The sequence below is a fragment of the Lepisosteus oculatus genome, chromosome 14, assembly GCF_040954835.1.
Source record: "Lepisosteus oculatus isolate fLepOcu1 chromosome 14, fLepOcu1.hap2, whole genome shotgun sequence".
In the NCBI taxonomy this organism is placed as follows: domain Eukaryota; kingdom Metazoa; phylum Chordata; class Actinopteri; order Semionotiformes; family Lepisosteidae; genus Lepisosteus; species Lepisosteus oculatus.
Genome location: NC_090709.1, coordinates 54316792 through 54331828, shown reverse-complemented (window position 1 = coordinate 54331828; position 15037 = coordinate 54316792).

The following is a 15037-nucleotide window of genomic DNA, read 5'->3' as shown; positions in this document are numbered from 1 at the left end:
GTTTTCAACAGTAAAAACTTTAAATCTAACTTTTGCTGAAATGCTAAAAGTGTAGCCAAGCTTTTCCACGACCTTCTGGAAGAAGGTCAGAGATGTGCAGGAGGAAAATGCTTCCTTCTCATAAAGCGAGCTGTGCTGGGGTCTGTGCAGTGAGAAGCCCTCAGGAACCTCAATGAGCTGCTCTCTCTTCTCCAGCATGTTCTCCAGAATCCCAGTGCAGTAGACTCCCTGCAGAGCCAGGCCTCCAGACGCGCTTCTTAACACATCCTCATCAGGAACATTCCCAGGGTGAGACAGGGAGGAGTCTTCCAGAAGGTTGAGCTGTTGGTGCAGATTTTCCACCAGCTCGTTTAGAGACTCTCCAGCAGGTACCCAGCATTCCTGAGGAACGTCAAGGGCTGAGCGAATCTTGTCTTCCAGTTCTCTCACCTCAGCACTGTTTCGGTCTTTGCCTCCCTTGTGCAGTTTCTGAAGCTCTGTGAGGTCTTGTCTCACCTCGTCCATTCTCTCTCTGAAAGACTCCTCTGGGTTTTCCATCTTGTCCTAGTTCATCAGAAAAAGAGGAGAAAAGAGAAAGCTGTAAGAACTTGGTTTTGGATCACAACTTCTTCTGGGCCAAGAAGAGAAAAAACCACTGGTCCCTCTTTTTTCCCAGAATTTATTAAAAAAACTACACAGTATTTTCAGGCAGAGCTAAGTCAACTGCATCACAAAGTAGAGGAAATACATTGTTTGCCCAGGTATGAAGCCCAATGGTTTTCAATATCATGGTGATACACAGAGTCTTTAACTGCTGATTTGTGTCATTATCGATGGAGGGCAGGGATCCTGGCCAGCCATATAATAAAATTTATTTACTACAATACATTCCTAATGTTATGCTTTGGGCCCTGAGATCTCGGCACAGTGCTTAATGACAAGCCAAGCTCCAAGTGCAGGTTCACAGCGGAACCTCTTCAGGCTTTTAATGAGAGATGATGAAGTAATAAGGCAGGCTGATTGAAACCAGAGCTGTATAAAATAATTGGAAGTTGGAAAAAAAGCTGCCTTGATGCAGCAGAGAGACTGGTTTGAATACAGCTGTCGGAATTGCAGAGAGTTATGCCAGCGGAAGGAGACTGTCTGGAGATGGTGGGAGAGCTGTAGCTTTGAAGGAAAAAGAGAAAAAAGGGTAAAAAAATCACAAGCCACAGAAAAATAGAGGTGAATGTTCTCACTGATTGAGTGCTTGTGACTTTTTTTGGATGTAGCATCTGCTTCGTGGTCTGTCTAGCAGCAGAATAACAAAAAATTAAGCAAGAGATGTCAAAGTATGAAACTAAAAGCTGGAGGCTGGCTGGAGGCCGCGCGGATATAAGACCCCGGAGGCCTCTGAGGGTGCTGTGCAGAGATAAGGCCCTTATTGACTTTAAGTTGAAATTGCTGCCAAACACTGCGAGTCAGAAACAGGTACAGCCTCGAGTGCAGATGAGATGGACTGGCGAGCGTCCGTATCTGATGCACTGTCCTGAGGCTGCAGAGACTGCTGCTTAGACCAAAGACTGGCTTCATGTGCTGGGCGACGCTGGCGCTGAAAACTTCTGCAGAGCTCAGTGAGAAGAGCTGGATTAAATCCAATACTGCCGAGCAGACCTACGTGCTATACTGAAGCCAAAATATCTGCCAAACAGTTTGCTGGACAGAAACATGGAGCCCTTGCTACAGGTTCCTGAGAAGTGATAATAATAAACCCGAACACTAACACTAACCCCAAACCCGTGAACTCCTGAATAAGTAGGCTCGCACTTTCACATTCATTGACCTGACAGCCTCGGGTGATGTACAGAAGGAGGTGATAAAATTTCCCCTTTTTCATCTTTCTCCATCTCACAGGATTACAAACACCAACCAGGGCAGGAGTGTAACACAAAGATCAACTACAGAGAAAACACCACCACACAAAGACAACACATGAATGTCTTCACATTAGCCAGTCTGGGGCACAGGCTGTATATTAACACTGACAGGCTGGAGGAACTCAGTCTCTTTAGTCCGAAGGAAGTGTCCCACACTGACAGGCTGAGAGAACTGAGTCTCTTTAGTCTGAAGGGAGTGTCCCACACTGACAGGCTGAGGGAACTGAGTCTCTTTAGTCTGAAGGGAGTGTCCCACACTGACAAGCTGGAGGAACTGAGTCTCTTTAGTCTGAAGAGAGTGTCCCACATTGACAAGTTTAAAAAACTTTTTGTCTTTCAGCAGGCAGAGCAGAACACAAAAGGAAACATATTTACTCATATTTTCCATTTCTCCACTTCAGGAGAGTTTTAAAGAGCTATACTGTCCTAATACAAACTATTTATTTAACTATTTATTTATTTTAACTATTTAATAAAAACTATATTAACTTCATAATTGATTAAGAACAAACTTATAAATATCTACTCTAAAGTATCTGTCTGTAGGAACAGTAGTTTATAAGTATTAAGTAATAATGAGATTTTTACAATACAATTATTTATGTTTCAAGCATAAGATTTTTAATTAAATATACACTATATACAGTTCCTCTCATGCCTGGAGTTGATGGGATACAGTGTTTTGATCAGGACGTCTCTGAAGAGGAAACACAATTATTACAGGTAGACATGATTAATACTGTAGGTGCCAACTGAACTACACTGGCTACAGGTCTGACAGAACCCACTCATATGAGCAGTTGAGCACAAACAGAAGAGTAGTTACAGTGGATATAAGAAGTCTACACACAATTATTGAAATTGCTGGTTTTTGTGATGTAAAACCAGAAATCAAGATAAATCACGTCATACATTTTTCCATCTTTAATGTGACCTTGCAAACACAAAATAGATAAAAGAGAAAAACAAATAGATAATTATTAGGAAAAAAATATTGAAATTAAAAAACCTACAACACCCTGGTGGCAAAAGTGTGCACACCCTTTTATAATGGGGGCTGTAGCTGTGTTCAGAGTTAACCAATCACATTTAAAATAATGTCCAAAGGTAAGCAGCATACACCTGCCATCAATGAAAGTGATTCTGATTAACCCCAAATAAAAATCAGCCGTTCCTGTAGGATTTCCTTGAAACTTTCAGGTTGCATCCTACTGGGATAGCCTTGGTCTGCAAGGAGCTGACAAAACATCTACGAGATCTTATTGTTGAAAGGTACCGATCAGGAGAGGGATATGAAATCTCCCCCACTCCCTCCCATCATATTATGATGTCTCCTAATGTCTTCCTATACCCACAAGGACTGTACTCCTACACCACTACACACACATGTAAGCCGAAATTGTTCTGTCCCGATACAATAGCCCAGTAAAACTGTACCGGTCAAAATATTTATTAATTAACCATACTATTTTTAACCATACTATTTTTGCACTGTTCCAAGAATGACCTTGCACTGTTTTTGTCCTGTTATATTTTCTCTGTTTGCACAGTTTTTGATTACTTGATTACATGTTATTTATGTTATGTTATTACACATTACTGTTATTGCTATTGTGTTACTGTCTATTGTCTTATCTTCTGTCCTATTTATATACTGCACCTGAGTGACTAATGAGGAACACTTTTCATTATACTATGCACCTTTGTAAGTATAATGACAATAAAGTTGAATAAAGTATAAAAGAATATCATAGGCATTGGATGTACCATGCAGCACTGTGAAGACTATCATCAATAAGTGGAGACACAGGGACAAGATGAGGATAACCCTCCAAAGTTGATGATAGGACAAGGAGAAAACTTATCAGGGAGGCTATCAAGATGCCTACAGCAACATTAAAGGAGCTGCAGGAATTTCTGGCAGGTACTGGTCACTCTTTGCATGTGACAATGGTCTCATGTATTATGCACACGTCTGGGCTATGGGGTGGGGTGGCAAGACAGAAGCCATTATTCACAAAAAAGAACATCCAAGCCCATCTAATCACCCCAAACCATGTAGGAAAATGTCTTATGGTCTGATGAGACAAAGGTTTAACTTTCTGGCCTTAATTCTAAAAGATGCGTTTGGTACAAAGACAACACAGCCCATCATCCAAAGAACACCAAACCTACTGTGAAGCATGGTGGTGGCAGCATCATGCTCTGGGGCTGCTTCTCTTCAGCTGGGACAGGGGCTCTAGTCAAGATAGATGTGATAATGACTAGCTCCAAATATCAAGATATTTTGGCACAAAACCTGCTGGCCTCTGTCAGAAAGCTGTAGATGAAGTGGAATTTCACCTTCCAACATGATAACGACCCCAAACACACATCCAAGTCAACCAAGGAATGGCTTCAGAAAAAGATCAAAGTCTTGGAATGGCCTAGTCAGAGCCCAGACCTCTATCCCATAGAAAACCTCTGGAATGATCTAAAGAGGGCTGTGCACAGGAGATCTCCTGGCAATTTGAAGGAGCTTGAACTTTTTTTGCAAGGAAGAGTGGCATAAAATCGCAAAGTCCAGGCCTTTACATGATTTATCTTGATTTCTGGCTTTACATCACATAAACCTGCATAATAATATTTCAGAAGGGTGTGTAGACCTTTTATATCCACTGTACATAACGAATCTCACTTAACCAGTCTGACACCCAACGTGTCTGTTCATGTCAAAAAACAGCTCTCGTCTGAGCCAATGGAAATGGGACAGAGAGAATGAATTCCAATAAGCACTGAGAGAACTTGAAAGATAAAAGCTATTTTAACCTCAGCATTTGACTAACTTGGTAAAATGTCAACTGAAGTTGCTGATAAAAATTCCCATCTTCTTCCCCCATCGTAAAATGCAGATTTAAATTTTTAACACCTTTTTTAATTTTACTGTGATGACCCCTCCTATCTCAGAGATGAAAAACACCCAACCTTCACCTTCATTAGAAACGCAGATGAGAAATTAGTTTAGATTAGAACTCAATTACAAACTAAATATCATCAAAGCAGACCAGCTTCCAGAAATTCACAAAAAACAACCATTTGTCTCCAGAAGTGTCTCTACAGGTCTGGGCTCTGAGGACAGTCTCAGGCAGGACTATGCAGAGACACTGCAACACATTCTGATCAGTTAGTTTTAATCTAAATCTCACTACTTGATTGTTACCAAGAAAACCCCAGCATTCTGACAGCCCAGTGACTTCATCCATCCTGCTTGTTTTTTCTGTTTTTGTAAAGTTCTACTTTCTGTACTTACAGGAATCTCTCGCTTCTCCGTGTCTGGAGTCTGGTGTTCACTCCTGAAGAGCTGGGCTCACACTTTCACATTCGTTTACCTCCACAGCCTCTGGTGGCATAGGAGTGTGAACATGTTACTGCAGCTCCTAAAACTTCCCTGACAAGGAACTTCTGTTTCAGGTAAAAGACACCACTCGGTTTGAGCCCCTGTTTATTAACATGAATTATAAGTATTAATACTACGTATTAGCATCCTTCAGCGTTTCCATCTGCTGTTCATGTTTTAACAGCTCATTGCCAGGGGGGCTAGTTTACTCTCTGACTGCTTTGTTGGCTCAGTCCCAAACTTGTCCCATTCCTCTGTGCCACACAGGTTCTAAAGCACCAGACCACTGGAGCCCAGTTGGACAGGAGGGAGGTGGTTAGGTGGTTTCACTGCTCACAGGGTCTCGGACACCAACCAGGGCAGGAGTGGAAGTAACGAGATCTGCTACAGGGGAAACACCACCACACGTGTGTGAGCTCCTACCCAGCAGCCCCTCTGGGGAACAGGCTGCATCACCGCCTGCAGTATGCCCGCAGTTCTTGTCTTTCCAAAGGTCTATAAGGCGATCGAAGATCCTGAAGAAAGCTTGAGCTGGTATCGCTCTAGGTTGAGCCTAGGGGGTTAAGGCCAAGCAGCAGCTGAGCTGGGTGGGATCCGGCAGCAACGTTCTCTCTCTGCTCTCTCCTCTCCCCTCCCCCTTTCTCTTGCTCCGCTATCCTTGGCCTCTTGGCTGGGAGTAGGTACTCGTGGCCTGCCCGCGGTGCTTGCTTTCTTCCTCGAGACTGGGAAGCGCTATCCGCTCCCTCTCTCTCTCTCTGCCTCCTTGGCCTCTTACTTTCCTTCTCCCAGCCAAGAGGCCAAGGAGGCAGAGAGAGAGAGCGGATAGCGGATAGTCTCGAGGAAGAAAGTAAGTGTTTATAAAGTTGATACCCTGACTACTCTGAAGAAATACCCAGATGTCCAGTCTTCTCTTCTAATGTTTTGGGAAAAAGCTCTCAGTTGTTGTAAACAGTACAGTGAAGACTGCCTCTGAGAAACACCCAGGTAACAACCATGACTGATCATGTCTGCTGCTGTCATTAACACTCATGTAAACACAACACCATCAGCAAACAGCCAGGCTTCACACCCCTGAACACCAACAGTGAACCACTGGGGTTCATATCACTAAACACCATCACCGAACAGTCAACATTCACATCACTGAAGACCATCAGCAAAAAGCCAGGGTTCACACCATTGAACACTGTCAGGGAACACTCAGTCAGGTTTCACATCACTGAACACCATCAGAAAACAGACAGGGGCTCACAGCATTGAACACCGTCAGAGAACAGTCAGGTGTTCATATCACTAAACACAGTTGGCAGTCAGGGTTCACATCACTGAACAGCTTCAGAGAACAAGCGGGGTTCACACCACTGAAGACCATCAGGAAACAGTGTTTGTACATATGAAGTGAAGAATCAAGTTTTACAACTTCTGATTAAAAGCCAGTGAAATATTCCGTCAAATCCACACACATCAGGTTTTATAGTTTAATGACAGTAGAAACTAAAAGTAAATCAGTTCCCATCTGTCTCCTAGTTCAGACCCCGTGCGTTTGACAGGCACAACAAACTCTAAGCAGACAGAAATAAACTTTTCCAGCTGTTGCTGTGCTCTGTGACAGAGAAGAGACCCCCTGTGACTCCCTTTCCGACACTCTGACAGTTAGAACAAGAGAAAACTCACCAGGGCTGAGCGCTGAGCTCTCAGATGCCATTTCTCCTTTTTTCCAGTTGATCTGAGCGAGTTGTTTCCCGTCTGCTCTGTGATGCTGGTTTGGCGCCACCTGGTGGAAAAGTAACACTGCTACATAGACTGATGGATAAATTAAATAATAATTCCTTACTCTTACATAACGCTGTTCTTGACACTTCACTCAAAGTGCTTTACAGGTAATAGGGATACCTAAAGACAGAAATGAATCGATGATTATTATGTCATCAGAATACCGAAGTCACAGCACTTCAGTCGACACCCCTACTCTCACACACAGCATCCTGGATCTGTACTGACCAACAGTCAGGACATTGGGGTCCACACCCCTACTCTCACACACAGTGTCCCGGGATCTGTACTGACCAGCAGTCAGGACACTGGGGTCCACACCCCTACTCTCACACACAGTGTCCCGGGATCTGTACTGACCAGGATACTGGGGTCCACACCCCTACTCTCACACACACTGTCCCGGGATCTGTACTTACCCAGCGTGTCTCTGGTTTATAACCTTTCTTATATCCAGACAGATAAGGGAGGGATATTGACTTTTACGTAAGAATAAAAGAGGAAAACTGGTGCCAAATCCTGCTCCCACAGCCCAGCGCGAGACCAGACACTGGCCGTCAGGCTCGAGGAGAGAGCGCCGGTTGCTAGGCGACGCTCTGAGTTGGAAAATCCCGGCCAGAGCGCTCGAGCTCCTCTCAGTGCTGTTTTATTCCCAGGTGAGGAACTGCGTCTTTCCTGGAAATTCCAGGAATGACTCGGAATCCCCCGCCAGGTCCTTCCAGCGGGAATCTCCTGTGGGCTGGGAGGGATGGCGGAGGCTCTTCCCTGGTGTTTCTGCAGATGAGGGGAGTCCTGCTGCCCGTGTGGCGGCACAGCTGGTAAAAACGCTCCCTGTGCTGTGGGTGTTGTGGGCTGCCAGTGTTTCCGAGAGAAATTGGTTGTTTGTGTGGGAAGATGCTCTTTCCTCAGGAGGGAAAAAGTCCATCTGGGGCTCAGCTGGAATAACCGAGCGGGAAGGAAAGTTCTGGAAGTGCGCATCTCCTCTCCGTCTGCTTCAGTCCCAGTTACTGCGACACTGGGACAGAACAGGAGTGACGAGCGAGCCTTCTTTCCTACACGGGGTATTAGTGGGTTTTTTTTTAGGAAACAGGACAGAGATATATAAAAGGATACCAGAGGGAGAGAGTCCTGAATCTCTCAGTTCTTGTCTTGATCCGGGTTGTACCCAGTTCCAGTTTAAACTGGTTTAATTAACTCTTTAAACTGAGTGTCTTCAGTCATTAACAAAGGTCCGTCCAGTTTCTATGCGCTTTATCCAGTACAGGGTCGCGTCTTTCACACTAATGAAATGTAAAGAGTAAAAACTCATTGAAATGAGCAATAAAACCTGGATTTACCAGAGAAACAGGGGAATTTATTAAAACGAGACTGTATTAAATAGGAGTCTACTTCATCAGTGTGAACAACGCTTTCTAATATCACTTCCAGCTTTTTTTAAGCTTCTTTGATCCTGTAGTTTATATATACATATTTATTAATACCTCATATTGTATTTCGGTACTGCAGCAGTGATATGAGCCTGGTATGTTCACCCACGGCTATTTTAAAGAAGAATAGGAGGAAAATAATGGAGGCAGGTAGTTCCCTCTCGTAACCCTGTCTGAACGAGTAACATGATGCAAGCTTCACTAAGAGACGGTGGCTTGGTAGCACCTTTCAAAATCAAAGTCCACTAAACCTGCCTCAGAAAAAAAATCGTTCAAACTTATTCTACAGAGCCACAACTAATAGAAAATCACCATGGTTTTCTCAGATAAATGTCTTTGCTGAAGTTGCTGGGGTTTATAGAGCACCTCCCATCCTCAGACTGGGACTGTGCAGCCATGGACAGGGAGTGGTCTCACCCCGCTCCCGACCAAACAAACATCTGTGCCTCATCAAAAATACCTCAGATCTATTCTACGGACCCTCAGCTAATAGAAAATAGCCATGTTTTTTTCAGATAAGCGTCTTTGCTAAAGCTACTGGGGTTTATAAGACTACTTGCTGTTCCCAGACTGGGACCGTGCAGTGATGGTGCAGGGATTGGTCTCATTCCCCTCCCGACCAAACCAAAATTTGTGCCTCTCCAAAAGTGACTCAGATCTCTTCTACAGACCCCCCAGCTAATGGTATATAACCATGGTTTTGCCAGATGAGCATCCTTTGCCAATGTTGCTGGGGTTTATAGGGGCCTTTTAGCAGCGGATACTAGATTTGTCTCGAAGGGCATGTTATTGCAATGTGGGCATTGTTAACACTTCACCTTTCTGGTTTGAAATAAAGTGTAAATTTCACACTTTTTCCCTACTGTCTATGGGATAATTGTTTGGGGTGTAAATGTAAGACATATTATAAAACTTAGGAATTTTGCTATATTAAATTTATTAGAGTGTATTGAAACAGCCAAAAGATTGAATAGACCTTCAATGGTGATGTATCTTTTCTGGGAAGGTGGCTCTGCCACAGACATGGTATGCAGCCTTTTTGAGTTGATGTAATGTGGAAACGATGGGTTACATGGTGCCCAAGTACCAGTTGATAACTGATCCCCCCCATGCGTTCCGATAGACTGGGAAGTAAAGATACCTTGCAGGTGTTCTGTATCAAAACACTACACTATGGTATTTTCTCTTAAATCAGATCAGTTTTTTATTATTTCGAGTGTAGAACTACTCAGACAACATTCAAGTGCTGCTTTAGTTATCTGGCCTATTATCCTCTGGACACAACAATTCTGCACAGCACAGAGGGGAGGAAAAACCTCATTTAACTGCAAGAAAACCTCTGGGAGTCCACGGCTTGGGAGTCCAATTTTGGACGATAGATGTTTCACAAGAAATTATCTTACTGTATATTAGATTCTATTTCAATTTTACATGGTTCGGCAAATATGGGTATTTTTGAAAATCTGAATAGCTTTAGATCCCAGAAGGCTCTTGAAAGTCTTGTGTATTGTTACAGGTAACGCTGCCCGTTTCTTCGTCACTGATTGCAAGCTATTCAAAGACTCGTTCAGTGCCTCTTTACTATGCAGTGGAGTTGATATGTAACTGTTCAGTGGCTCCAGGTTTTTTTATGTTTCATGAGTATTGACATTCTCAACTGTGAGTACATAGTTTGACCAACATATGTCTCTGTCTGATGCCTCCTTTATTTCCAGAAAACAAACACAACATTAGTTTAGTTTATGCTATGTGTTGGCTGTGTTGTGATGTTTTCATCATTTACTTTAATTCTAAATTTCTGTCCAGTGCACAAAAGTACCACCCAATAATGTTCACCTCTGTTTATAGACTTTCCTTCATGGCATATTGTTGATTTAATAGTACATTGCACTTTACCAACACCTTCCAATTCCAACTGCAGTTCTCAGTGGAATGTGCTCTGGGAATCAGAATCACAATAGTTTGTGGACAAGAGCTAAATCGTTGCTTCCAGACCACTGTTTAATGATAAGTAGCTTGTTGTGATAATTTGGATGACCATCAATTTTGCATTTATCATTTAGACTAAAAATGTGTGATTATCTTGATAGGGGTTTTTTGGAATGAATGCCTGAGATGTTGAGGAATTTTCTTTTCTTGTTCCATTCCTCCTCTTTCACAAGGGCAGGAGACTTACTTATTCTAGACAAATTCAGTCTTATCTTATCACAACATTCCCTTTTATGTGCTTTGTAAAAAGTTCCTAACCTTTCCATACATTCATTTTGAACTTTACCTCAGAAGTTGATGTAGTCCATCCATTTTTTGGTATTGCTGAAATCTGCCTATTAGTATTTCTGTCCATATTGGGATTGATGACAGAATTTCTTTTTACAAAAAAAGGTTTCGAACCAAAATAGGCATTGGGCCCTTTGTTCTCCTGTCTGTTTATATCCGCCATTGCCTTAATGTATTTTTTTTAAACAGTGAAGAAATTGAATAATTTTAATTCTCTATGCATCCAAAATCAATATCTGAGTCCTCAGCACCTGTAACAGTGGGGACACTGCTAGTGCTCAGCTGTGACACTTGACTTTCGAGATTGGAAATAGACTGGGTGACAAGTGTGTTACTGTATCTACTACCCATGAAAATGCAGGTGTCATAAATATGAGCGGACAGGTCTTCGAATCCCGTGGAATTAACTACGACACTGAAGATATACTGTATATGCCAACATTGTGCTTTTGACTAGACTGCTTTTTCACTAGTTTGCATCATAACATGTCTTTAACTGGCCCTAACTAAAGTACACCTTAATTCATGGTCAGGTGCAGTCCTTTTGAGATAGCTTTCCATAGTGTCCCCATTGAAAATATTTAGTCATGCTCTGAGCAGCACTATGGAGCGGTCACTTTTAATTTGAAAAGGTAGTGTGAGTAAGATGACCAGAGGAAGGGTCATCCAGGACAGGTATTTCAGGATGAACTGCTCGACATACTCGACTTAGACCTAAGCAGGAGAAACCAGCTGACCCGCGTAGGGAAAGGGCTAATTCCGAAAAACAACAGGAAACAGGTGTGTCCCATCAGGAAACAAAATATAAATGCCCCGGAAGCGGTGAACCAGTGCGGAAGTCAGAGTAATATGATGCAAGTTACACTAAGTGACATGGAAGTGTATGTCAACAGCTGAATTTCAATCAAAATAAATATCCTTCAGCTACCACAGTAGCGTATGAGGAGTATAGCAACATTAAGCGAAGTGACGGGAGATGAGTAAAAAACAAGGAAGGGCTGGAGCGTCCTTAAGAGGAGGAGTTTACGAAAGTGACACAGCTAACTTTAACAACCCCAGAAACTTCAGCAAAGACACCTATCTGGCAAACCAAGATGATTTTCTATTAGCTATACATCTCTAGAGTAGATCTGAGGTATTTCTGGAGAGGCACAAATGTTTGTTTAGCTGTGAAGGGAGGGGTCACTGCATGGTCCCAGTCTGGGAACGGCAAGTTTTCTTATAAACCCAAGCAACTTTAGCAAAGACACTTATCTGAGGAAACCATTGTGATTTTCTATTAGCTGTGGGTCTGTAGAAGAGATTTGAGCTACTTTTGGAGAGGCACGATTTTTTTGTCAGAAATTAGACTTTTTCCTGTCTAGAAAAGCACAGCTCTGTGTCCATTTGCAAGGAGGAAGCAATATAAAAACGATTGCAAGAATTAAAAAAAACTTATGAAGAACAGCTATTTCCTATTACCTGTGGGTCTCTTTATCACATTCCACCTAGTTTTGAGGATGGACAAAGTGTTGTGCTATAAATGTGACTTTACCTGGTCCAGGATTATTTTTTCTCAGGCAGGTTTTAGGGGACTTTTATTTTGAAAGATGCTGCCAAGCCAGCGTCTCTTAATGTAGCATCACGCTACTCCAGGCGAATGCGCTACAATATTAGTATGGAACCTGTAAGTAAGCAGCTAAAATATCACAGGTGGACATTTTGGTAAAGTTTGACATTCGTTTTGTTTTTTTAAACTTTTTTTGTCCCTGTAGTAGTAATGAGCACTGTAATGTAGCGAGCTGCACTCAAAGCGCGATCAGAGCATTACTTTCGGTGTGTTTCTCATATAGCCGAACACACAAAAATAGTCCACTATTATGCAGTAGCTTATTATGAACACGTCTCTTTCAGGTTTGAGAAAATCTGTATTTTGTCTTAATCCAAATGTCAACAGCCAGTAATCAACCAACAATTAAAATTTAGAATTTAAACCTTTAAACCGTGCTGTATATTGCACTGCACATTATTGCGCAGTCCAAAGATTTACTCTGGGAGGCTGCTGCTGGTAAAACTGGCTCTGGCTTGAGTGTGTGTATCTGGATGAATTGTAATGCGTGATGGTTTTCTGATGAAGGATTTCTTCACGCGTTTCTTTAGGTTAAACAAAGGAGGGAGGAAGGGTAATTTCTGCAATTGCCAGTAACCGGAGAACAGCTTATCAACATGCTGAAACCAACCATAACTGAAGACAAACGGGTTACACCTTTAATAAAACACACTCTGTTTTATTAACAGACACTCCGGCTCAAACCTGTGTCCTACAGTGGGTAATGTCACCCTCATTAATCAACGTGCTTATCACACAAATCCTGCTAAACTAGAAGCGTTGCAGAAGGTGATATACTGTACATGATTTAATGGAGCACTGTTTAATTTGAAGAAGGAAATGAACGCTAAACTCCACCAGGCATCGTGTGTGCTGTTCAGCTATGAACAAGTTTAACTTTAGACAAGGACATGTGCTCTGTTCCCTTTTGTAACAGGGTTATTAGACACAAGAAGAGCAATGTTGGACAATGTTGTGTGGCTCAGGGGGAATTTTTCTGTAAACATAAGAGTTATAGAGGAGACACATTGTGTATCGTGTCTTCTTACACTTGTAAGAATGTTCCAATTTTATTGAGATATGGAAGATATTATTTATGACATTAATAATAAATAATGAATGACAAGCTGGAAAGTGAAGAGTTACAGAGCAGACACGTCAAGTCTTGTCTTTTCAGCTTGGAATTTAACCTCAGAGCGATCCCTTTGGTTTTTATTTCTTACATGGAAAGTCGTGTACTGCTCACAAAGTAGCTGACAACCAATTATTGCTTTAAGGATTTAAAATCTGTCCTGTAGCTTTATTTAATTGAATAGAAACCCGCCATCCTCTTCCAGCAGCTCTGTTGAGCAGAGTTTGTGTTGAGCAGAGTTGTGAAAGAGTTTTATCACCATCGTCAGGGCGTGGGGGTGGGCAGAGAGATGGAAGTGAAAGAAAGTGCGCTGTCTGGCAAAACACGTGTTTTATTACCCTGGGAGTGTGAAGATTGAGTGAGCACGGGGAGCACAGTGACATTAACACACTGAGATCACTGAGATGGACATTGTAGTAAATATGTTGACAAATGTCTGGATTTTGAGTTTCATGAAGCAAGGTAGAATTGTATCCAGCTGTGAATCAGCTACGTGACTTTATCCCTGTGAAGTTCTGGTGGGCAGTACCCCTCGCAGTGTCCTGCCCAGAGAGAGTTAGCTTTCATATAACGGTGTATTATTATGATCTTGCAAGTACGTTTTTAAATGTTTGTAATCAATTTTTTTTGTGCAAATGGCAGTACTAAGAGACCTAAACTTGAAGTTTTGCAGTTTGGATTAAGCATGACTAGGATGAGAAAAGGTGGTGACCAAGTAAAGAATTGTTGCGTGTTTTGTTCCAAGGTAGAGAGAGGAAAACACACGAAAGGAAATATATACACATCCCAAAGTTACAGAAATAATCTGTCAGATAATGATGCTCATCCTGCTGAGTACATGAAATACTGAAGCAGGGCAGTAAACTACCGCTGCAGTCTATCTCCATCTCCCACAGGAAAATAACCCCAATAAGAACATACAACACACAATAAAGAATATGCTGATGTAAACCCTGTCTTAAAGGGAGCCAGGTATTAGACTGGCTGTAGCTGCTCAGAGATGCAGCACTGCCTACAAACTACAACACCTATAAACACCCTGAGCCACTTCCTGACAGCTGTGTCACAGTCCCTATTCCTCCTGGCTGTGGTGACGTCAGCAGGTCCCTCACCATTCTGGCAGCTTCACAGTCACCGCTGCGCACACGAGAGACTCACACGGGATTTCATTTTAAAAGTTTATTTTCTCAAAAATTAGAAAACAAAACACAGTAGGGTTTCCAGAGATACAGATGCAGCCATTCAAAGTGAGCAGTACAGACACGTACCGGAGGTAATTGGCTCCGGCGTCGCACATCATGACGCAAGATGACGCGGGGTACCGCGGTACGTGATTGGTTGACCGACAGGGGCACTCGTGGTCCGTTGGTCTGTCGTAGAAAGATTTACAGTACAGTAAACGTCTTTACTGTGCCCATTGTAGATATTGAATTTTACCACTGAAGGGAAATCTTAGTAGCTGAGCATAAAAAGGATAGGAGCATACTGTAACGCGTGTGAAGGCCATAAACAATATTAATTTTGGAACATAAACATACAGTACTGTATATGGCTGGTCTTGGTACTTTA